Source organism: Perognathus longimembris, chromosome 10 (genome assembly GCF_023159225.1).
Source record: "Perognathus longimembris pacificus isolate PPM17 chromosome 10, ASM2315922v1, whole genome shotgun sequence".
Classification (NCBI taxonomy): domain Eukaryota; kingdom Metazoa; phylum Chordata; class Mammalia; order Rodentia; family Heteromyidae; genus Perognathus; species Perognathus longimembris.
The window spans coordinates 71,388,249-71,414,277 of record NC_063170.1 but is presented as its reverse complement, the minus strand read 5'-3'; the positions used below and the strand labels follow the sequence as shown (position 1 = coordinate 71,414,277).

The window sequence follows — 26,029 nt, the reverse complement described above, 5'->3', positions numbered from 1 at the left end:
CAGTAAATGCTAAACCTAAGAAAACTGGTACTTTTGTATTAACGTCAAATAAAGGAGAATTCAGATGAAAAATATTACCAAATATAAAGAGGGCAATTCATCATATTAAAGAGAAAATTATTCAAGAAGAAATAATAATTCTAAATGCATATATACTTAATAAACTTCATAAGTACATAATTTGAAAAATGAGGAATAGAAACAAATCCACAATCACAGCTGAAGGCTTTAATATTCTACTCTCAAAATATTAATAGAGCAAGTAGACAAAAAATCAATAAAGATATAGAAGAGGTAAGCAATATTATCATCCAATATGACCCAACTGACATTTATGGGACTCGCATCTAACAGCTGCAAAATACACATTCCTCTTAGTTGCACAGGAGATAGACACTGAGACACATAAACTGAGCTGTAAGAAGTTGAAAGGCAGAAAACACAGTATGTTCTAAGAGTATAATACTTGAAATGAAAGCCTAAAAAGTGAATCTAGTACAGTGACTGGGGGCTGTTTCACTATCAAGTGGTATACATCTGAATCTGGAGAACAATGGATGAACATTTCTTGATGTGTTAAACATTAGAAGCTCAACTAACCAATTCAACAAAAATATAACAAGTGTATACCTCCACTCCTGTTTAACTAATATAAGTTAAAAAAAATTATATACCTGGTCGTTCTAAGTACATAATTTTCAGACTTACAAAACCAAAACAAAGGCTACCCTAAAGAATTTCAGTCTAGATGGTTTTATTTATTAACTGTATCAAGTATTTAAGGAAGAAATATTGTCTCTAAGCAAATTCTTTCAGCAAACAGAGAAGCCCCGTGATCAACTGAGGCTTAAATCAGGAGTCAAAGGCTGCTTTAACATATAAGAATCAGTCAGTATTCTTTAACACGTAAACAGATAAGTGAAGGAAAATCATATGATCATTTCAAAGAAACAAGAAAATCAGGTGACAAACTAGAAGAAATTTCCTTATCTGAATGAGACATGTTCAAAACAAAACCAACATATACAAAATACAACAACACACTTACTGAATGCTTTCCCCCTAATGCAGCCGAGGAAAAATTCATAAGGATTAAGAATCTCTGATTAACAAGATTGATGTGATGACATATTACTTCCAGTGCCTCTATTCCCCAAAATGAATATTTACATTTTAGAGTTGACCATTAGTTAAAAAAACAAAATCATTCTTTAAGGTCTCATGCATACATATGGCACACAAATAGCTTTTCCAATGTAACAAAAAACATGGAAGTCAGTTTAGCAATATGTTCTCCTAAATAACTGAGCTATAGAAAATAAAAATTACAATTTCTACAAACTATACATGTTTCAAATTGTCATGTTGGCCTCCATAAATATGTACAACTATGTCAAACAGAAGTTTCAAAACCTTTTGAAGTTTTATTTTGAAAGAACAAATTTTCTACTTTTAAAGAAGAGGCAGATTAATGGCTTTAAATCATTTATTTATTCATTTTGAGTTTTCTTTTTGCAAATTCTTCTTTTCTTATATTAAGAACATATGACTTGGATTAAAGCACCCATTGCAGGTCACAACAAGGCTATCAAGACAGGCTCCTAACTCCCAGATAACCAACTGGACCACATCTCTACTCAGTTATCCTGCCTTGAACTGACTGGTTTTGACAATGCAAAAATCACTGTCCACAAGCTACATACCTCTTAAGAATTTGCATTGTTGTTGTTGTTGTTTTTTCTAGATAACTATGGGAACTTTTTCATCTCAATTCTTACCTCTTTTTTTTTTAAGGTTCCCTTCAAGTTTATTTATTTATTTTCAAATTTTTATTATCAAACAGAGAGGTTACCGTTTCATACGTTAGGCATTGGATACATTACTGTACTGTTTGTTACCTCGTCCCTCACACCCCCCCACCCTCCTCCCCCTTTCCCTTTCCCCCCATGAGGTGTTCAGTTCACTTACACCAAACAGTTTTGCACTGTAACAGTGCTCCTCAAATGTTTACAGTATGTGTGAATCACCTGGGATTTTGTTAAAGGGTAGATTCTGAATTAGCAGGTTTGGGGGGTTTAAGATTGCACAGTTCTAGCAAACTTGCAAGAGGGTTACTCTAAGTAGCAAGGCACTAGATCATACCCATAGAAACCTGACAGTTACAATATCTCAAAAACCCGTGAGATCCACCACACAACCTTATTGTTTCTGACAATCCTTGCTTCACATTGGTCAAAGCATCCTCTAATTCTAAAACTTAACAGAGGGTAGGAGCTTAAGAGATTTGCTTTTATAGTCAGGAACCCCTAGGCCTAAATCCTAGCTCTGTCACTTCCTGCTTCAGCAACCTCTCTAAGCCACAATTTCCTAATCTAGTCAATAAGATTAATAGCACCTATATTTCATGAGGTTGTAGTGAAGTTAATTTAGATTATGCATACAAAATACTAAATGCAGCATTTAATACAACTTAGTTTTTTAAGTAAATTTCAGCCAAGAATTATTTTTAGGATAATGAAAGTGTTATTATTAAATATCAATCAGAAAAGAAAATATACCTATCCACAAGCATAATGGATAACAGCTTTTTAATGTAAAAAGGAAAATCTCAAAGACAAATATAACTTTGAGATGATCTGCGATAATCTCTGCTCTTGGCACTGATACGAGGTGCTCTGGGACACAGTACCAGTTTTCAAAACCATGTTTATTTTTCCATCTTACACTGTGCATCCTCTCCTGTACTATGTCCACCAGGGCAACTGCCACAGACTTCCTTTTAATACATGTTTTGAATTTTTTAATTGTTTTAAATTGATATGTAATTCATTCTTTTAAAATCTACAAGGCAGGATTTTTACAATATTTACAAGGTTGTGCGATTACTGCTATCTAATTTCAGAATGTTTTCTTCATCCAAAAAAAAGGTAAGTCTAGGTGTAGCAGTCACTTCCCTTCTTCCCTACATGTACCTCTAAAAGTCCATCAACTAGTGAATGGATTTTGAAATGTTGCTTCTCTTTACAATGGACTGTAATTCAGTCAGAAAGAGGAATTAAGCTCTAATACATGCTTTAACCAAAATGAACCTTGAAAACAATGTGCTAGGAAACAAGCCCAACATAAAAGGCCACATATTTGATGATTCTGTTCATATGAATGTGCAGACTAGGCAGGCCCAGAGACAGAAAGCAACTGAGTACTTGCCAAGGGCTGGCGAGGGAGTGGAATGACTACAAATTGCAAAGGGTTTCTTTCTATGGTGATGAAAAGTTGAATACACTAACAATCAAGGTATCATCATCTACTTTATACGGGTGATTGCATGGTGTATAAATTAGATATCAATAAAGATGTTAAAATATAAAGGACTGCAAAGGAAACAAAGTCATCAAATTACTAAGTAAAAAATGCACCATCAGGCAACACAATCATCCGGGTTGGATATGCAGAGGTTCAACTGAGGCTGGGTGCTGGGAGGAAAGGCTAGGATCCAGCAAGAAAAGACGAATCAAATGTAAGGGAAGAGAAGCAAACACAGTAACTTCCCCAGATTTCAGGTCTGTACCTTGACAACCATATCTATATATACTGTAAGGATAAATGAAATCATAGCCTTACACTTTAAGACATCTGGACATAGTCATGCATGGTTGCAGAGCTAACATGGTAACTAACTAGCACATGGATATAAGCTTATAAACTTATATAAGCTGCCAGCTTACTGCCAGTATCTAACTTGCTATGAGTATACTTGTGTTTATGCAGAGAAAACTCTAAGGTAGGAAAGTGTGTGTTCACAGGCCTATGGGTATCCTTCCCAGTTTCTGAAAGCCAGGAGCCAAATCTTGATCATTGCCTTTTCCCCCCCAGGGATACAAAGCAAATGTGTTCTCTCAGAACACAAAGAATGCTAGTGACACTGAGATGTTGATTCAAGAGCAGTGTGAAGCAGGCTATGAAGATAGTAATTGTGAGGGTTAAGAAGCTTGGGGTCAAGTTCTGGCTCTAACAATTATTTGCCATCAAACACTGGATGGGTTGTTTGATTTGTCTGAGCCTTGTCCTCTTTATGGTACTGCCATGAGGGTTTGTCACAATTCCATCCTGATGTATAAGTCCTGGAAATGCCTGGGTCAGGAGAAAGTATCCCAACGAACCCAGCCTCCTTTCCTTCCATACTCCAGCTTGGACAGGGCAAGCTATTCCAGGGGCCAGCACAGTTCAGCAGAGATCGCAGCTTGTCAAGGGATGCTGAACTTCATCAACTCTCAAGGCTCCTCCCAACTCCAAGAAAACATCCCATCTCCTTAAAGCCCATGCATTTCTCTAAGATCATGCGCTTCACTTTCTAAACTACTTACCTGTGCCAGGAAGGAGGGGACCCAGAAGTGTGCAGAAAAGAGGGAACTTAGAGTCATGTCTTTATTCTTCATTACCCCATGCACATATCCTGAGAGTCACTAATGCCTTGCAAAGAACTTCAAAGACATATTCTATTGCAAGACCATCTGCTATTTTATGCTCTTTCTGTAGCCTCCATTGCCTTTTATCACAAGGAAGAGTGGCATGAAAATGGCTCTCATTTGAAGACCATGTCTACCTTTACCGATTCCTTCCAAATCTCCACTTGTAGGACACTGTGCTGAGACTGTGTCTGGCACTATCTACACTGAGACCACACAGGGCAAAGCATGAGTTAAGAGGCTTCAGATGTAAGGGATCATTCTATAGGTAGTCTCCTGAGCAAGCAGATCCTGCTCTCCCCCTAGGGCCCAAGTAAGGAAAGAACAAGACCAAAGAAAATTCATCTCTGGCCTATCTTATAGCATCGTTGATGTGCCTTCCCTTCTCTTAGAAACACCTTGATACTGATATGGGCAAAAAGTATACTCTTGATTCTGACAAAACCAATCAGGAACCATGACCCTTTATTAATAGTAAACTATTTGCTATGTGTTACTTTAATTCACACAATAGACAGCCAGATGAATAACTATTATCAAACCAATTTTAAAGGCAACAAAGAGAGTAGTTAGATCACCAGGGCCACACAAGCAGCAAAATGGCATAGCTAAAATGCTCAAGTAATGGACTTCATCAACTAGAACAGTAAGATCCACTGGGCATAATTTGCCAAGCAAGACTATCTTAAGAAACCATGATATCACCTCTACAGTTTGTAATAAAAGTTCCAGAGCACAAAAATGGTGAGGTTGGAAATTAAACCCAGAAGCAGTCTGGTTAGTGAGACAATCTCAGGTTTGCACTGAGCAGCAGTGGTGAAAGCTTACCACGCTGGCTAGTTCTTCCAAGGAGAAGCAGGCTGGGCTCCTCTCTTGCTTGCTGCTGGCTTTAGCACAGTGCTTACACCCCATACCTTCAGGTGCTGCTTGCCCGGCCTGTGTCATGACATGAGCAGAGCAGCCAAAAGAACTGGTCTACAGGGGCACCTCTAGCTTGATTAATAGCTCTACCTCCCTGGGACACCCTCTGACCTCTCAACACCTCTACATCATCTCTGCTAAAGCCTGCAATATCTCTGCTGCCATTTCACTCTTATGCTTATTCAGTCAGTAACAAAGATGGGGTACTTTCTTGTGGGCCTGGGACTATGCACAAGGAGGGAGCAGAAAGATGAACACAAATGAAGGAGTGGATAGGACAACAGATGTGATGAAGGGCTTCAAGAACAAATTGGGAGCCCAGAGGCACGGGGCTGACCAACCTTCTAGAGGAGGTTCCCTCTCAGGAGGTGACATTCAAGTTCAAAGTTGCATGACAGGAAGAGAGGCCACAACGATCCCAAGAAAGTTCATTCATAGCAGAAAAGAGAAATGCAAAGCCTTCTGAGTGAGAACAATGTGCCACAGTTGAGGGACAGGGAGGACATAACAAAGGGCTGGGGGTGGAATGGAGAGCATGAACTGTAGTACGGAAAACAGGCCAAGGCCCAAAGGTGTGAGGCCACGCAGGCTGTGGAAAGAGGTCTGGACTGACTTCTGTGAGCCACGGGAGAGCTTTGAGCAGGAGAGTGATATGATCTCACTTATTTATTTTTTAAATCCAGTTCATAAAAGCTGAACTGGAAGGCTGCTGCCCAAGAGGACTGCTTGATTATCTCTCTTCCCGTACCATGCACTTGCATGCACAGGCACACGAAATATCAACTGTGGTTATGACAGCTGTAGCTATACAAAGGCAGCAAGGAAGAACCTTTACAGAGGAGATAATATGCAATTTTCTAGCTGAACACCTTTTAAAAAGTAATGATGGAGAATAGAATCCCTGCCTGTGAGTGAAGTAGGGGCTGTTTCTAGGTGCAGGGTAACAACATGCCACTTGAAATAAGCCAGAGTGGGCAAAGCAGAGCCTACTGGTGTATCTAATCTTCAGGCTTAAAAAAAAAAAAACAAACAGAGATGGATGAGGGAGAAAAAGGAGCCAGTAATTCAACCCAAGGCCTGCTGCTTTTCACTGAAGCTCCAAATCGTTGAGTTCAGAGAAGATGCTTAATATGACATGTGACAGCTAAGGCTCTTTGCGGTTGGGCGGGGGGAGGAGGGCTGACAGCCGAAGCTCCCATTCAGTCAGAGCGAGATCCATGCCCTGGGCAGAGATAGCCAGATCTGAGCGTAGCACTCTCCCACATCCACATGGACTGCAAACCCGAGGGTCTCTAATACCAGTGAGTTAGAAAGAACACCAGGAAGTTAAGGAGTCAGAGCAACAACTCCTAAATGACCAGAGAAAGACAGCCTGGCTCAGTCACACCCTCAGCATATTAACAGCCTCCAAGGGAGATCACAGACTGGCAGGTGGCACTGCTTATTCCTACACTAAAATGTGACATCAGAGCACAAAGCTGCTGCCCCATAGCCACCTGGGCCTTTCTGGATGCTGCCATCCTCATACCTGTTGTATCAGGGACCCAGAAGTCAATTGGAAACCTTGCCAAACTAGGTAGACCCAACTAGAATTCATGCCTGGGCTCTCTCTTGGAAGAGTAGATATTAGAAACCAAAGGAATACTTTTATTTGACCTAGCCACAGCCAACTGTAAACACAGTGGATTGCACATCAGGGCTCCACTCCTCCACAGTGACCGTTGTTTTCCAGGACACTTACTTCTGGTTCCTTCTGCTCTTTGCTAGAAATGTTTCTTTTTCTATATCTTACCTATATGCCTAGAAGATTCTTCAAGGCTTTGTTCAAATGCTCTGCTGCTTTTCAACTGTACAGAACCCAATCAACTTCCTTTCTTCTGCACTGAATTCAACCCCATGCAGGAGTGGCGGGGGCAGAGTGTCTTCTTTATAAAGAGGGGACCAGATATGTAGACACTTTCTGCCCTCAATTAGACAGGGGTAAGCACCAGACTTGGACTCAGTCAGTCACCAACCCATGAAACTGAATCCTAGAGAAAATGACACACAATGGAGGAACTGACAGAGACTGAACTGATGGAAACCACAGTGATAGTGGTGGCGGCAGTACAATGTGAACCCAACCAGCAAGGCTTTATATTCTAGGTCCTTCTAGGAGATCCCTCACTTCTGGCCCATCCTCTCAAGCCTGGCCCTGCAGACCCATGCCCCAACAGCCTTCAGATAAATTGCCTTTTTGCTTACAATAGCTGGAGCTGGTTTCTATGGCTGCAATTAAGATGCCTGACATTTTTTTCTCTCTCTCCATTCAAACAGAACTGTTATGCCCCATCCGTATTTCCATAGCAATTAAATATTACTTTATAATTATTGTTACTCTAATTAATCTATAGCTATTGATCCCCTTGTTAAGTGTAGGAGAGTTTATGAGAGAACCTCAAATCACTTCTGTTTGTATTCCCATATCTGGCATGATACCTAGTACCTAATATGCAGTGTAAATGTTTGTTGAGCTAGATTTAGACTTTCAAGTTGTATTATTACATAGAAGAATGTTTATAAGGCAACGGCATTAGTTAACAGAAGCATAACTTTAGCCACCTAATGTCATCTTAGAAAACCTTCCTAAAGGGGCTCAGATGTTTATTCTCCAACAAATAATACTCATCAGTATGATAGCCATTTCGTTTATTTTATTGTTTATTAAGTAGGTGCCAATTAAGGACTCTGAGCCCAGACAGCATAGCTATCAGATGGCCAGGTTGGATGTGGATTCGGGTGTGTGCAAATATTAAGTTTATGGTCCATCCATTCTCTACATTACTTCTGGATAGGTCTTTATCAAAGAAATACCATAGAAAAGGCATTGTGCCAATTGTTTTAACAAAGTTGCTTAGAAATTCCAGAATTAGCACATACTGGTATCCCTAATAATGACAAATCTTCTACCTTTAAGGGAATCGCAAAATCCTTGTCCACAGGTGAAAGGAGGCAAGAGGCAAGATGTCCTAAAGAGGGCAGAACCAGCCACTGAATAAAAAAATGTGAACCTGAACCCCAGGAGGAAGCGAGCTTCCTAATGAGCTTCTTAACTAACAAGTCTTTGTAGTGCAGGGTGTTGACAATTCTTGGAGCTTGAAAAGCATGTGTATGAGTACATGCAAGACCACATTCAGGGAACTGGATGACTTCCTGCTGCACCTCCAAAGGGAAATACAGACTATATGTCTTAGTTATGTCGGGAGCGCGCAGAACAATACGAGGGCTGGACCTGGAAACTGGCCAGCCTAAAGTGACAACAAGGAAAACAAGAAGCTAACACATGGACCTCCCCTACCCTTCCCATACCAGAAGTCTTTGGCTGGGGGGAGCCACACACTCGTGACACCCATTCTCTGAGAAGTGGTATGGTAGCCCTAACTCAGCTAGTTTTGATTATTTCTTTCTTCTCTTTCCTTTCTCAGGCTTAGCAATGATTTATTGTAGCATGACAGGGTTAAAGTAGGGAGAAATGAAGAAGAGAAACCTCTTCTGCTTCCCCCTTCAGGAAATGGGAGTTAACTCAGTGGTGTTTTTATTTGTGGCTTGTACATTTTCTGAGCAAGGTGAGTGCATGATCATATCAGCCCATGGAATCCTTATCCTTGAGAGCTTGTTTGGAGGTTCTGGCAGGGGAGCACAGCTACTTGTATAACCTTGACCGAAGACCGGTCCTCCTCTATCGGGGATGGTCGTCCTCCTCGACCAAGCGCGTGGAATCCTTATCCTTAGACAATGGCTTGGGGTAGGCAAGACAAGTGAGGCCCAGATAAAACGTAGGTAAACCTTGCTGGATCTGCCACTCCTTATCCCCGCCTCTCCATTCATCAAGAGCTCCCAGAGAAGGCAGATTTAGACTTGCTCTGATCCTTCCTGGTCCCCTACCACTCGTCCCTCCTCTGCACACGACTACCAGGAGGCACTACTTGATTTCTATTACTAAAAATGCTACAAAGCAGAAAGAATTAAAAAGGCACACTGAAACACGAAGACAGGAGAAAAATCTAAGAACCAAAAGATTTCCCAGTGATTCCATTTCCTCCATCTGGCAAAGGAGAGGTCCCTGAGTCCTTGATAAAGTAGACCCTAAGGACTGAACTGTTCAGATTCATAATTGTAACAGCAGACTACAAGCAGAATGAGTCTGTAGGAAGATTCTGTCAGATTCACCATCTATTCTACAAATATTGAAAAGCAGCCACTGGATAGCTAGCTGAGTTTAATGTTGCAGAGGTGCCAGAGATGATACATGCAGAGATGCTCTAACTTGTGGCCCTACCCTTGGCCCTGTGGCTGTTGGCAGATGAGGTTAACATAAAACAAGAAATGCTAGCAAGTACTTGGAACAAGGAAAAGACAAAGAAGGTTAACTCAAGTGCCTACAATCTGGCCACATTAAGAGCAGATTGCAAGGGGTGAGAGATTTTCTTAAGAGGGTAGTTAAATAAGAGATAATGAGGCCAGTAACAAGCAGTGGCCACAATGAGGCTCTTTTATGAAGGAAACTGAATGACCAGAAAAAATTGTCTCCCTATCAAAGGTAAATGAGAACCTAGGAGGAGCAGTGGGATGAGGAAGACAGCAAATTCCCGTGAACATGTTGTACACAGTGTGCCCGGACATCTTTAACTAGAGAAAATGGAGAGACAGCTGGGTCTGGAGTATGCAGAAAGCACACAGTGGGTACCGCAGCTGAAGCCACGGCCCCAAATACCTGCAATCCTCTCCTAGGCAGGACCCTAAAGTCTGGAGGCTATAAGGAGGTAAAAGATCCAGAGGCCTCCTGCCTGACCTCACAATCAGGCTGGAGATCAACAGCAACTAATGACAGAGTGGCACAACACAAGCACTAAAGGATATCTACTTTCTATGTAGAAGAATAACTCAAACTCAAGTAGTCTAGGAAGTTTATACTGCTCAAGTACTGTGGACTGGGTGGCCTGAAATTCATGTTTTCTTCTTTCACACTTTTGAAGGCTGGGAATTCCAAGACTATGATGCTAGGAGATTTGGTAGCTTGGGAGGAAGGGCTCCCTCCTTTGCAGACAGCCATATGATAGAGGGATTCTTCTCCTAAGAATATTGATCCCATGGTGGAGGCCTCATCTAAATTTAATCACTTGCCAAAGCCCCCACCCCATATTCCCTCACATGGGGAGGGGTAGCAAACATCCAGTTCAGAACACTTCTTGCAGAAAACAAGTGATAAATTCCATGACAATGCCAGTTACTGGTGGCTCTCAGGAGGCTGAGATCTGAGGACTGCAGTTCAAAGCCAGCTTGGGCAGGAAAGTGCATGAGACTCTTATCTCCAATTAACCTTCAGAAAACTACAAGTGGTGATGTGGCTCCAAGTGGTGAGTGCTAGCCTTGAGCAAAAGAGGCTGAATTCTAGCCTTACAATCAACCAAAAAAGAAAAATATAACCCTGTGAAGGCCCTGAACAATGAGCCAAAGTAGTCAGCAGGCAGAAGTTGTGAGGAAGGAGGACAATCAACATGTGGAAGAATGGAACACACCGGATAGGTACATGGCTTTTATAAAATATTCTCAAGAACAGGTCCTATCCGGACCTGGAGACCAAACAGAAAACCAGAAACCTCAATCTAAGGCACCACAGCATCTGGAACCAGAGTTCACACTAGCTGTGCTGGACACTTGGAATGCTTCTCCAGAAAGGAGACCCCAAAGTCTGCATGAAAACTGCCCAAATCTCTTACAGACTCCTGAACTACACATGCGCAGGGGAAATTCTGTAGCAGGTAGTAAAAAGCCTTTGGAGATAAGATGGCAGCTGTAAGCCCCTATATTAGAGAAGAACATACCAAAGCCATGATCTATTGATCCACTTTAAGAAGCTGAGAAATGCCAACTAATTAAACCCAAAGTAAGCAGAAGAAAAGTAGTAATAAAAACAGGAGTGGAAATCAATGAAAGAAAGAAAACAATAGAAACAAACAACAGAGTCAAAAGTTGGTTCTTTGAAAAGATCAACAAAATTGATAAATTCCAAGGTAGACTGATCAAGACAAAAAAGAGAATACAAATGATCAATAACTAAAATGAAAGGAGTGTTACAAATATTGTGAATTGTCCAATTATGTGTCAATTAACACACACACACACACACACACACACACACACACACACACACACAGTGCAGGCTGCTGGGGTGTGATGAGAAGGACAGAGTTGCTGGGAATGCTCTCAGGAGGGTCTCTCCAGACAAGCAGGAAGGGCCTGACTATGACAGGGCCTGAAAACATTTAACACCAACATTTAGTCTCCTTGGCAAACACTTCCCTTCTTCTTGCCAGAGAACACATGAGATCCACGTTCAAATGGCTGCCACTGTATCCCACAAAACACAGAAGTCCCTGATTTCTGAACCCCAGAATGGCCTCTGTCTAAGCATGACTTCTCAGCTGCCTGTCAGTTTAGGGGCCCACAAGGTCCTCCTGACAATCTCTTTTATTTAAGTTAGTCAGAGTTGGTTTTCACTACTTCAAAACTAAAGACTTCCAGCTGCCACTGGTGACTTGACATCCTGGAGGTATGGTGACAGCCACCAGAAGGTAGGAACCAAATCATTTTTCTAGGAGGAAAGACATCAGCACCTGGGCCAAGGTCAGAGGCTGCTGACCTCTGTGGCAACAACCCTACACCCAAACCCCAGACCAGTTTCTTCCACTCAGCTTCAGTAAGGTCCCAAGACCTGAGGTCTTATAAAGGTAATGAGACCCTAAGTTTTTGGTGTGACCAAGAGATTAACAAGGAAAGAGGGGACAATAAGAATTCTCTTGGGGGACAGGCAATGTGGCTTAGTAGTAGAGTGCTTGCTTTGCATGCATGAAGCCCTAGGTTCAATTACTTACCACCACATAAACAGAAAAGGCTGGAAGTGGCGCTGTGGCTCAAGAGGTAGAGTGCTAGCGAGGAGGGGGGGGGGAGGAGGGGGAGGAGGGGGGGGGAGAGGAGGAGGAGGAGGGGGGGGAGGAGGAGGAGGAGGAGGAGGAGGAGGAGGAGGAGGAGGAGGAGGAGGAGGAGGAGGAGGAAGAGGAGGAGGAGGAGGAGGAGGAGGAGGAGGAGGAGGAGGAGGAGGAGGAGGAGGAAGGGACAGTGCTCTGGCCCTGAGTTCAAGCCCCAGGATTAGCAAAAAAAAAAAAAGAATTCTCTTGGGGCCAAGGACCATTCTGGAGACTTTAGAATTAAGAACTATCAATCCATGGGTCCTCTAGCAAGTGAGAGTTTAAGACCCACAGGAGAAGTCAGACAGCAGTTCTGGCCCTGAGCCTAACACCTTCAACTTCTCCTCTAACATGGCTTCACAGTTAGCTTCAGAAAGGACGCAGGCTGAAAGACACAGATCACATCTCGCCCCAGGCCCCACCAGTCACAAAATGACTATGGTTTGCTGCCCCCAGGGAGTGAGCACTACACTCCCTCTGCAGCCCAGCACGTGAGGCAGGAGACCCTGAGTTCACATTAGCTGTGCGGAGCACTCACAAAGCTTATCTAATTAACGTGGCTCCTATCTATTAGGGAAAGGAGACCGGAGGAGTTCTCCACTTTCCAGACCCGAGAACAAAAGAAAGGAGGCAGTCAACCTAATGAATGAATGACTTGCCCTGGTGCAGGAAGGGGTAAGGCAGATTGGATTCTCAGCAGGAGGTTCAATTCACCTTTTCCAGCTGTTCACGACATAGTCATTTCTTAAGCAAGTACTCTGTGCCAGACCCTGGAGCATTAAACACACTCCAGGCTCTCAAGCTTACAATTTGACTAAGAATGACAGAAAACAGCTAACTGCTTGTTCACTTAGTCACTAGCTCCTCACACAGACAATGTATAGCAAGAAGTTTAAAGAATCCAGCCCAGAGTACTGGAGGTCCAGTCTAGCAGGCCCATCTTGGCCACATGGTGAATTGCAGGGTCTGGCATCAGGTCTTCATGGTGGAAGAAGGGAAGTCTCACTCCCGGTTGATGGGTGTGTCTGAATTCCTAGAGGAAGGGAAGTCCTAACCCCAGGTGATTCAGGTGTGCCTGAATCCCTGGAGACAGACATAGTCACTTGGCCTATGGGTTACTGAACCTGTCAGTCCAGTGCCTGAGACTGGGAGCTACCTGTGACCCTGCCCCCTGACCTGACTCTATTTAGTTAGACACAGACCAGCTCAGGCGCCAGGACGCCATGCTTCCTGTCTCCGTGTTCACGGCCTGTGTCCTGTCTCCTGTCTCATCTCCAGTCATCATGGCGTCCCAAGTCAGCTCTCCATTGAAGCTGAATTGGTTTGTTGGTATTGTTTTTGTTCTTTCTTTCCTTTCTGGCCTTCATGGCTCAGTGTCCTAACAGCGTTAAGTGAATTTACATAGCACAGAGCTTAGGTGAGCCACCACCTTATTGGGAATAATCAAAACTTCGGGATAAAAGGACATTTCCAGGAAATGAGGACCAAAAGAAAATAGGCTGAGGATACAGACCTGGGGTCCCAAGCCTTATGATGGGAAGAGGAGGTTCTTCAGAAGATATGGAGAGACCATTCCAAGCAATGGATAAGACGCTAGGAGAGAATGGCATTAAAAGCCAAGGGAGAGCATGTTTTCAGAGCCAGAATCCGGCGTCTACCGGAGCCATACAAAGCTGAAGTGTTCCCTGGGCGGTGCTCAGAGCTGCTGCGTCACTGCTAAGGGGCAGTCAGGTGGGCCTTCCACTCTCCCTCAACAACGGTAGCCATGTTAGCTTTTTCCAGTAAATGGCTCCTGAACCATCTACATCTATAGGCCAGCAAACATTTGGCTCAAGCCACATAAGCGGTCTTCTGGCTTACCAAAACACAACCTAGAACCATCTTCTTCCCACCAACTTTGCTCTAGAACATTCCTCCCCTAAGCTGCAGCAAGAATAAGCTTCCTAAGACAATCTGATCAAGCTGTCACCTTGCACACAGCCTTCATTAGATCCAGATACCAAGGAAGAAAGCTCCGTTTCCTTACAGTGACTTCCAAAAGCCCAAATGACCTAGATTCCTCTTCCAAGTCTCACCCTTCCTCTCTCTGCTCGAACTTCTCAGATACTCTTGATGGACCCATTTTTTCTCTCACCTCTTGGCAGATTACTGCCTCTTCCTAGATGCTTTCACAGAAAGGAAGGCCGACGTCTGCCAGTGGACATGGAAGCTGCTAAGAGATACAGCAGGACTGCCTGGTATCACAGTAGTAGCTTCAGGGGGGTCTGTGAAACATGTTAGAAAACACCTGTACACGACTCCCTGGCTCCTTGTGACCCAGTTGCAACAAGTATACAGACCACCATCCCAAAGGCAGCTGCATATCTCCAGCCAGTTTTAGACTGTAAGTAATGGCATGAGGCCTGAGGCTACAAGGACCAAGTCTTCACAGAGAAGGGAAGGAGACAATAGGGAGATGCAAAGGGCTACAGCTACCACCTGATGATCTCTACTGAGGAAAGGTCTTCAGTAATGAGACCCACTGTGTTCAGGAAGAGACTCACTACATGTACTATGAGTGGCAATGGCCAATCCGCTCCGCTTCTGTAGGCAGAAGAGCTCATCTTAACTGGTGAAAGGTGAAGGCCACCATGTTGCCATGGTGATTCCTATTAGAGAATACTGGGGCCCACGCAGAGAGGCTATGGTTTCATATGCCTCCACTTATTTTTCTCTTAAAAATACATTTTAATACAGAGTCAAAGTCAGTACAGGTAATAAACATAATGGAAGGCAGAGACGCCAGCTGGCCGTCTCCAAGGAGATCCGGTCACCTCTGAGAGAGAGCCTGAGAACAGCTGGGTGCTCCACCCCTGCAAGCGCCTAAGGAGCAAGGGACTGGCAAGGGACTGGGCTGATTTCTGTGGAAGACAAAAAGTCAAGTATCACCAGAGCACCAGTTTAGGAAGAAGAGAAGTTCATCTACAAATAATTACAAATGGCAATGCTGGTTTCCACCTTTAGCGCTACCCAAAGTTTAGGTCTTGAGAGGAAGAAATATGTTTCCTATCAGGCAGGTTAGCGAGGAGCCATCTAAACCACCTATAAACGGGAAACATTCACAGTCTTTTGCTCTAATGGTCTTTCCGTCCATCTTCGTAAGGCTGCTGAGGGCAGAGCTACGGCCGAACCAAGATCAAACTCAGGGCTTGGTGCTGGTCCTTGGCACAATCTGCAGCTCCCAGGCAGCATAGTGCTTGGACCTGAAAGACCACCTGCATTTCTAAAAGGGGATGATGAGAAGTGTGTCATAAGAGGAGGACACTCGGGTAGACACAAAGACAGCACCAGTGTAGGGCAAAGGAGAAGAAAAGGAAGTCAAAGGAAGTCACAAGGCAAGAAGATTCAGTCAGGTATTTAACGGCCTTAAATGCTACCTAGGGATCAGGGATTGCATCAGGTTCAGCAGAGAAGGAAAACAAGATTATGAACCATCAAGGGGAACAGCAGCTTAGCAGCCTGATCCGCTATACCCTGAGGTCAGAGTTGTGCTGGGGAGGCCTGCAGGCAAAGGCCAGGCTTCCCTAGAGCAGGCACTTATAGACTCAGCCTTCTGTGGGTGACAGCACAGATGTGGGGTAGGGAAATGCACAGTCAGCTGGCGGGGAGAGAGAGGGAGCCAGGGTCTTTTTTTGGTAACTATCAATGCCCTAGAAGTGGCTTTCCGACATCTGCCAGGAAAGCTTTTCATTAAAAAAAAAAAAAAAAAAGGCAAAAGGAAAATCTATCTGGCAGAACCCCAACATAGTCAATTGTAAAGAGAAAACAACCAAACTGCACTTCTTTCTATAGGGCTCTGCTGCCTTCTGGCTTTCAGTCATGAACACAGAAGGAAGGGCGTTTTGCAGAGGTGCTGGAGCCAGAGCAGAGGCACAGCTACGCACCTGCACTGCCTCTGCATATTTTTGAGCAAAGGAGTAAGCCAGGTGGAATGAAACAAGAATAAGTGCCCGAGCAGTTAAGGACCTAGAGCCACAGGAAGGCGCTGGGCCAGAAGAATAGGCTGAGAAGCAGGGAGATTTTAAAGAAGACACACAGGTTCAGGGAGGTAGACTACGAACTAGAACAAGGGGAAAATGAGGCCAGATGCTCACAAGTTTCTAGCTTACACAGAGAGGTAGGTGGATGGATGGGGAGACAGCCAAAGTCTGCCCTGTAAGTGCCATACTTCTACACAGAGTTGCAGAACTAGAGTTGCTGGCATACTGAGAATGGCTAGAACTCTGGAAAAACAGGAAATTACCTAGAGAGGGTATAACTGGGGTTACCTCCCTAGGGGAGCACCAGCATTTAAGGATCAGGTAGGAAATAATGAACAGCTTTACGGGAAACATAATCCTACAATACAAAGGGCTTATGATACAAACTTCTTCCCATGTTTCTCCAAAACTCATCATCACCAAACTAAAAGTCTCTTGGGTCTGGGTTAGATTCACAAAGGACTTCCGCCTTTACTTCAGAGATGAATTTCCTCAAAGAGGCAAAGAAGTGATGACAGAAAGAGCTACCTCCAGCCCAACTTCCCTTTTTCTTCAGAGGCATCTTTCCTGCTCAGACCTCTTTCTTGTCACATGTTTCAGTACAATGTACTTCAATCCAGAAATATAAAATCAAGTAAAGCCACATTCCAATATTATTTGTGCAGTTATTACTAGCAAACTTAGCTATATCTAAATGTTAGATTCAAAACAGATGCGAGATTCAAGACGGAACTAGAGTTGGACTGCTCTACAGATTATTCTCCCACTGGGAAGAGAACTAAGATCTAGAATTTACGGCTTCTAGCAGATTCCCCCAAGCAACCATGAGTGGCCTATGATTCACTGATGCTCTGAAGACAACTGCCTGCCCTCCACTCATGGCAGGTACATGGACTTGGACCTTCTACTACCAAGGACCAAAGTAGACAAGCCCAGTTACTCAGAACATCCAGCTAATGGGGGTGTGCGCCTCTGCACAGCATCTGCCCCCAGGGAGCCCCAGGTCAGGGCGGAGCCTTCTACTCAAGTGGTGGTGAAGGCCTGTTTGTTCATGTCCAAAATAAAGCTTTCTTTCTGTTCAAAGGGTATGTGATGATTCCTGGAGCTAAGGGTGAGGAAATGCATCTGAGCAGTGGCTAACAGGTCTTCAGGACTGCCTGTTTTGTTGTCTTTTCTCTCACTGGGGATTACAGTGCAGAGATAGTCACTTCAGGGAAATTCAGTAAAGAAAGGTAACCACTTATAGTCCTCCTATGTCTACTTCGTGTCTTCTTAAGCTAGCAAGTGTGCTAGACCATGTTAAAATAATGGCAGTAACGTAATGTGTAGCAATTTTAAATGGCTTGTGCTCAATCTGTTAGATCCTTAACAATAATGTGGTGTGGCCCACAAGGTGGGGACATTATCCTTTTCAGGAGATGAGAAAGCCCAGACTTCCAAAAGGGGGATGACTTAGCCAAGGTCATATAGCCAAGAAAAAGAAAACAGAGCTCTGAGCTCAGGAGTCTGAAGCCATCCTAGGGAGATAAATCCAAGAGAATCTAATTGCCAATTAACTAGCAAAAAACTGGAGGTGGAGGTACAGCTCAACTGGTAAAGCACTAGCCTTGAGAGAAAAAGCCGGGCAACAGTGTGAAGCCTTGAGTTCAAGTCCCAGTACTAGTATTTTTTCAAAAGCTTAAGACTTATTGACGTAATCTCTTCTGTAAGAAATTTCATACAAAATATCTAATTTCCTGACTCTAAAATCTACCCTTGTCCACCACACCATACTATAAGTTCCTTTAAAAAAAGACTCCTATCTACATACGTCCATTTTTATAAATGTAATCAGATTTATAATATAGAAACAAGGATTAGGAACATAGAATCATAATAGCTTCAAAGACACCTAAAATTCCTGAGGAAAAATAAGCCACAATCACCAGTCCTTCCAACCAGAAGCTTAGGAGATAAGGAGACAAAATATACCAGACAGGTGCTCTACCACTTGAGCCACATTTGCCAGTCCTGAGAGATAAAACATAGATATATTTTAAAAGACACACATAAAAACCCCAAGGTGTCAATTAATAGGGAAAAGACAAAAGTCTTCCCAAAAAAGTATCATCATAAACATTAGTCTTCAGGCTAAATTAATAGGTCCACAGGTCTTAGGAGCACGTGGCAGGAACCTGTACCTGTCCTTCATGACATGACCATCCAAGGATAAGGGGAAACCATGAGATGAAGTTCCTTTAAGCAAAGATTCCATTCAGCTCATACCAGCAAACTAAATCTCTGGGGCTTGGGGATTTAACAATATGTCCTCCACTCAAATTTGTTAACAGCTTCACCTAAAACCTCTTGGGTAGGCTACTGGAGTAGTGTACACCAAACATACAGAAAAGAGTTTGGAGTGGTGTGGTGTGGTATGGCTGGTGGCTCATATCTGTAATCCTAGCTACTCGGGAGGCTGGGAGCCAAGGATCACAGTTCAAAGCCAGCCCAGGCAGGAAAGTCCATGAGACTCTTATCTCCAATTAGTCACCAGAAACCCAGAAGTGGTGCTGTGGTACAAGTGGTAGAGTGCTACTAATTTTTTTTTTTTTTGAGACAAGCAAAATGGAAACGTAGCCCTACTCACAGGAATGATTTAGAAGTGACAATTAAGTGGTCTATAAGCCACAGTTTTCTCAACACGCATTCTATTTTGTTAGATAGAAATAAAAAGAACTACTGCCAACACCTAAAAGACACTGGATGGGGCTGGGAATATGGCCTAGTGGCAAGAGTGCTTGCCTCCTATACATGAGGCCCTGGGTTTGATTCCTCAGCACCACATATACAGAAAATGGCCAGAAGTGGTGCTGTGGCTCAAGTGGCAGAGTGCTAGCCTTGAGCAAAAAGAAGCCAGGGACAGTGCTCAGGACCTGAGTTCATGGCCCAGGACTGGCAAAAAAAAAAAAAAAAAAGACACTGGATCTCTAACTTAGAAAAATAAAAAAATGTTGCCAGGTGTGGGGCATGCCGGGATGGCTTGCATCATTAAGAGGCAATTAGCTGGCCCCGCCTGTTTTCCCAGCCCTGGGGTCACTTGTGGCTGTTACACGGAACCCGGAAAGGCGGTCCTAGCTGCCCCGCCTCCCAGCTTTGGGACCGTGTGTGGCCAAGATGGCGCCCGGTGGTGAACCCGGAGGCGGTCCTGTGGGCTGTGACGTGGAATTAGGCCGCCTCTTAGGATGGGTCCCTCGGCCCTCCCCCCTTGACGGACACCTCGGGCCTCCCTTCACCGTCCCTCCATAGGTGCGCGTACACCCCTCCCCCTCCGGCCGCTCTCTGACCTATTTAAGAGCGGAGCTTATTTCAATAGTGAGACATGCGCAGACATTCTCCCGGACTCTGTCCTCTGGCGAGGGGGGGCTGGGTGCAGGCGGTCTGCCGACCCTTCTCCTTTCTTGGCCCGCCCCCCGCAGGTCGGGAGAACGCTGGAGGCTCAAGACCCCAACAGGTGCTGGGCTCACCTCGGTAGTCCTAAATGCTTAGAAGGCTGAGATCTAAGAACTCTAGTTCAAAGCCAGTCCAGGCAAAAAATTCCATGAAACTCTAACTTCTAATTCAGCACCAAAAACAGTGTGGCTCAAGTGGTATAGTGACAGCCTTGAACAAAAAAAGCTAATGGACAATGTCTTTCAGTGCCTGGGCCCTGAGTTCAAGCCAGCAACACACAACAAACAATATGCATACCTTAATTAATAGCTAAGTGCTAAAAATTGCTAATGGTCAGCCGAGCCATCAGATGTTGCCTCTGTGTCAGAGGCTGCTGACAGACAGGGGTGACCGTGGGTAGGGAGAGGTCGGGGTGTCTGTGGCAGTGTCTTAGAGCAGGACAATGATGAAGCTGTCCACACAGGTGGACTCCTCACCACAGATAGCTCGATAGCTATCCATAGCTCTATGCTGTCTGGTAACTGCCTCTACCATTGAGTCAGTCCTCTCAAACCTTGCCTCTGCTTCATCAACCAAGTGTCTGTAACATTCTGAACCCTTTGTTGTTTCAACAATGATCACAGCATCTTTACCAGGAGTAGATCTCATCTCAAGAGACTACTTTCTCACTCCTCTATGAGAAGCAACTCCTCATCTGCTGAAGTTCTATCAGGAGATTGCAGCAATTCAGCCCCATCTTTGGACTCCACTTTGGATTCTAGTTTTCTTTTTATTTCCACCACATCTGCAGTTACTTCCTCCTGAAACGTCTCAAACCCCTCTAAGAAACCCATAAAGGATGAAATCAACTTCCTCCAAACTGTTTTCTTAACTGACTGTAATTATTTTTAAGTTAATGTAGCTAGTTCTTACCCAGGGTCAGCCTTGGAATAGGACTCTCCTATCTAAAACCACCTTGGCTACCATTCGCAGCCTTCTAAATTGCTAATACTGTTATTCTGACTACCTCCCCTGAAACATGAATATTCTTAATACCAATGAGAATGGCAACCCCTTTCCAGACTCTCAATTTACCTTGCCCAGATCCATCAGAGGAATCACTATGTATGACAGCAATAGTCTTATGAAATGTATTTCTTAAACAATAAGACTTTAAAGTCAAAATTACTCCTTAATCCATGGACTGCAGAGTTGATGCTATGTAAGCAGGCATGAAACATTTATCTTGTCTCACTTCTCCATCAGAGTCCTTGGGTGACCATCTGCATTGTCAATGAGGAGATATATTTTGAAAGGTATCCTTTTTTTCTGTGTAGTAGGTCACAACGGTGGACTTAAAATACTCAGTAAATCATGTCATAAACAGATGTGCTGCCACACAGCCTTTGTTGCTCCATTTGTACAGCACAAGCAGAGTAAATTTAATGTAATTCTTAAGGGTCTTGGGATTTTTAAATGAGCACTGGCTTCAAATTAAAGTCACTAGCTGTTTTAACCCATAAGAAGAGCAGCCTGGCCTTTAGGTCTTTGAAGCCAAGAACTGATGTTTCTTCTCCAGCAATGAAAGTTCTAGTTTTGTTGTTCTATTTTCCCTTCACCAGGGATGCAGCCACACCCTGGGTCTATGCAGCTCACAGCAGCCTCTGTGTCAGCACCTGACGCTTCACCTGCACGCACGCATCTCAGACATTGTCCCTCCTTTCCTTAAACTTCTGCTGGCTTCACACTTGTCTTTAGTAGCTTCCTCACCTCTCTCAAAGCTCTGAGGCTGGAGACTAGGCTTTGGCATCAGAGAATGTTGTAGCAGCTGTGATCTTCTGTCCAGACCACCAGCATCTTCTCCATAGCAGCAGTAAGGCTGGTTCACTTTCTCATCGCCTCAAGAACTTACCCTTGCACTCACAACTTGGGCAACAATTTAGCTTTGGGACCCAACACAGGGTTTTTTAATCGGCATATTTTAGACATATAGGAGGAAAAAATTTCATTGCAACATCTCCACAAATATATACTTTATTTCAATCAATTTCTTTTTTTTCAAGCAAAACTGTACTGTTATTTATTTATTCTGCCTTCTCCCGTCGCTCCCTTACCTTCTTCTTCCCTTCCTAATGCAATTTCAGCATATTTCATTGTTCTATTTTTACACTTGCTGGCAATCTACTTCAACCATATTCATCCTCTTTTACCCTCTTTAGCCCAAGCCTCTCACTAGTAAGCCATGCCACCCAATAAAGTTTATTTCTCTTTCTCCTCTCCCACCCTCTATTGATCAACAACTTTCACTGAGGCTCTTTAGGTTGTTTTTATATATAGTTGCAGTGAATCCCCATGTTATTTACCCTCCATCTTTCTTTTTCCCTTCTCCTCCTTACTAGCTCCTTATAATAATCATCTACGTTTATTCATATGTAATTATGTACACAGGTGTATTATTATGTAATGACCCATAGATCATATATACCATATTTTCTTTATCCATTCATTTGTTGTTAGGTACCTCAGCTGATTCCACTGTTTGGCTACTGTGAACAGTACTATAATAAACATGGGTATACAGGTGTCTTTCTTATATACTGATTAACTTTCCTTCAGAAATATGCCCAAGAGTGGCATGGCAGGGTCATTTAGGAGGTCTAAATTTAGTTTTTTGAGGTTGTACTAGTTTAAATTCCCCCCAACTCTGAGGATTTCTCTCTTCCCAACCTCTATCTTCAAGAGCATTTCTAGTTGTTGTTTCCTTGATGGATCCAAACAGACTGGGGTGAGATGGAATCAGTATGGTTTGGATTTGCATTTCTTTTGTGGCTAAGGATGCTGAACACTTCATGGATTTATCAGCCATTGGTATTTCTTTTGAGAACTGTCTGTTCAGTTTGCTTGCCCATTTATTAATCAGATTATTTGTTCTTTTGCTGCTTAGTTATTTTTAGTTCTTCACTAAGCTTAACCATTTCTAGTTTTTGATCTAAGTCAGAAACTTGTAAGTCTCTCTTACAGCACAACATTTACAGGCTACTAGTAGTGTTACTAACTGGCCTTATTTCTATTCTGTTGTACCCCAGGAAATAGGTAGGCCCAAGAAGAGGGGAAGAAGGGGCTGGGAATGTGGCTTAGTGGTAGAGTGCTAGCCTAGCATGCATGAAGCCCTGGGTTCGATTCCCAGCACCATATAAACAGAAAAAGCTGGAAGTGGCGCTGTGGCTCAAGTGGTAGAGTGCTAGCCTCAAGGATAAAAAGAAGCCAGGGACAGTGCTTCGACCCTGAGTCCAAACCCCAGGACTGGCAAAAAAAAAAAAAAAAGGTGTGGGGGGGTAAGAGACAGGGGACCATGTGATTGGTGGAGCAGTCTAAATATGTACACATTATATAACAGATTTGCTGATTTATACAGGTGTGGTTCAACACAATTACAATCATAGCATGAAAGTTAACTACTAATCACAGATCACCACAACAGATATAATAATCATGAAAAGGCTTAAATAATATGAGAATTACCATCGTAACACAAATATGGGAAGTTATTAGCACATGCTAGTGGGAAAACATTGCTAAAAATCTTGCTCGACACAGGGTTGACTCAAAACTTTGTTTTGAAAAATGCAGTAAAAGTCAAGGGTAGTGGTACAAACCTATAATCCCAGATATTCGGGAGGCAAAGGAAGGAGGATCAAGAATTTGAGGCCAGCCTAGGAAAAGCAAAAGCAAAGTAAAAATGAGCGGCTTACACATGAGTCCTCCTAGGGACTCAGGAGGCTGAGACCTGATTGTGATTCAAAGCCAGCCCAGGCAGGGGGCAGAAAAGTCCCTTCCTTATCTCCAATTAACCTCTAAAAAGCCAGAAATGGAACTGTGGATCAAGTGGGAGAGCACCAACCTCGAGCAATGAAACTAAGGGACAACATGCAGGCCCTGATTGTAAGTCCCAGTACTGGCCTGGACACACACACACACACACACACACACACACACACACACACACACACGAAAGGGGATATAGCTCAAATGGTAGAGTGCATGACTAATAGTTGTGAGGCCCTAGGTTTAATTGTCCATAGAACAAAACAAGCAACCCAAAAATAGTACATGAAAGCAAATCACGAAACAAGATGCTATGTTTGTATAATTAGGAATAAAGATCAAACAGCAAAAATGGCATCATCTATCCCAATGTTTCCAATGTCCACTAGCACTGAGTTAAGTTCTCTTCTCAGTTCATACATATTCTATAGGCATAGGCATCTGCCCACATGACCAACTTTGCACTCTGTCTAAATCTTGCCTATTGGACATCTGATGTGCCTAAGCTTCTCTGAAAGGGTCTGCACCTGAGCCAGCCTCTCTCCTCTTCCACCCACCCATCTGTCCTTATGTCCTATAGTTCAGCAACTACCCATACCCATTCAAAAGCTTAAGAGTTTATCAACAATGAATCTTCATCTGCATGCCTTTCAAATACATTTTCTGATTTCAAATAATGGTTGGTTTACCCCCCCAAAAAAATTGCAAAGACTATTCAGAGTTCACATATGCTCCCCACCAGGGTCAGTAATGTTACCATCTTAAATTGTCATTGCCATGATACCTTTGTAGCAACTAGCAAACTTGAGATTAAAACAACTTTACCAGGGGCTGGGGATATGGCCTTGTGGTAAGAGTGCTTGCCTCGTCTACAGGAAACCCTGGGTTCAATTCCCCAGCACCACATAGACAGGAAATGGCCAGAAGTGGCACTGTGGCTAAGTGGCAGAGTGCTAGCCTTGAGCAAAAAGAAGCCAGGGACAGTGCTCAGGCCCAGAGTCCAAGGCCCAGGAAAAAAAAAAAAAAAAAACAACAACTTTGCCAACGTTTTTACTACTGCACTTTTCTGTTCTAGTGTCCATGCCAGGATCACTTTTTGGTCCTGTCTCTTCATAAATGTTTTCTATTGACATCAAGTCCACTGACACAAACTGTAGTACTTGACTCCACTGCCCAAGACTAGTGCATTATTTAACCTGTCTCTTCAAGTATGTGCCTGCATGTCCCTAGATTGGCTGGCTACTGACTTCCTACCATGGAAGACAAGGATGTGTCTTCTGTGGATGTGCCATACACACCTCTATACTCATCTCTGCCCCTCATAATTGACTTTAAAGTTGGTAGAGTTCAGTGTTTGGTGCCTGCAGTACAACTGAGGCAATATTAGTCACAGTTGAGCCCTGCAGTAATGTACTACAGTCAAGGTGCCTTTCTAGAAGCTTTGTTTTCTCTAGAATTAAATTTTGTTCTCCTTTGGAATTTTTAAAAGACTGCTTCTCTTCATCTAACAGCGTACATAACCTGTTTTCTTTTCACTGTGAGTTATGCAGCTTTCTCAGATGCTCCAGCAATCACCCACCACTGGTATATTCCTATCCTTGTATGGCAATCCTCTTCCTGCCCTTGAGGCCTGGACTTAGTGTCTCATTTCTAAAAACAGAATAGGGTGAGAGTAATGAAATGTGACTTCCAAGACCAGGTTTCCAAAGACGATGACTTTCGTCCTGTCCACAAGCTCTCATCCTCACTGTGACAAAGCAAGCGGTCATATTATAAGCTGCCTGATGAACAGATCCAAGTGACAAGGGATTGAGGCCTTCATAGGGACCTGAAACCTGCCAGCAACCACCTCAGTGAATACAGAAGCAGATCCACTCATCAGACTTCTGGATGACCGCACCACTAACTGACACCCTGCCTGAAGTCTCTTGATTGACACAAAGCCCAACGATCCAGCTAAGCCCACAGCAGCTGTGAGACACACCCGTTGCTGTTCTCAGCTATGGGTCAGCAGACTATAGCCTCGTTTGGTTGGAGCAGGCACAAGCACTCATGTACAGAGGGCTGTTGTGCTAGGACAGCAAAGATGAGTAGCTACAACAAGAGACCATTTGGCCCACAAGCCTAAACTATTAGAAGTTTCCAGTCCTGTTCTAAGCCACTCAGTTTTGGAGTAACAATGTTCCTCTCCATAGAAACTTTTTAGGATCAGCTCTGATGCTTGTGGTCTGCAGTTTTGTGAAGGTATATTCTGGAATGGCTATATGGGCTGGAAACAAATAGGCCCTTTTCAGTCTGGAAGGTCGTCTTCCTTAGTTCTAGAAAATATTCCGAAATCATTAACCTGTTTAGTTTTATCTTTCTAGTACTGCTGCTATTTGGA

The 26,029-nt window shown here is 43.5% G+C and overlaps 1 protein-coding gene across 3 annotated transcripts in view; it reads right to left on the bottom strand.

Moving 5' to 3' along the window:
- Chchd6 (coiled-coil-helix-coiled-coil-helix domain containing 6) overlaps positions 1–26,029 on the bottom strand; it is a 211,370-nt gene that overhangs the window by 106,423 nt on the left and 78,918 nt on the right. The gene's annotated exons all lie outside the window — the stretch shown is intronic.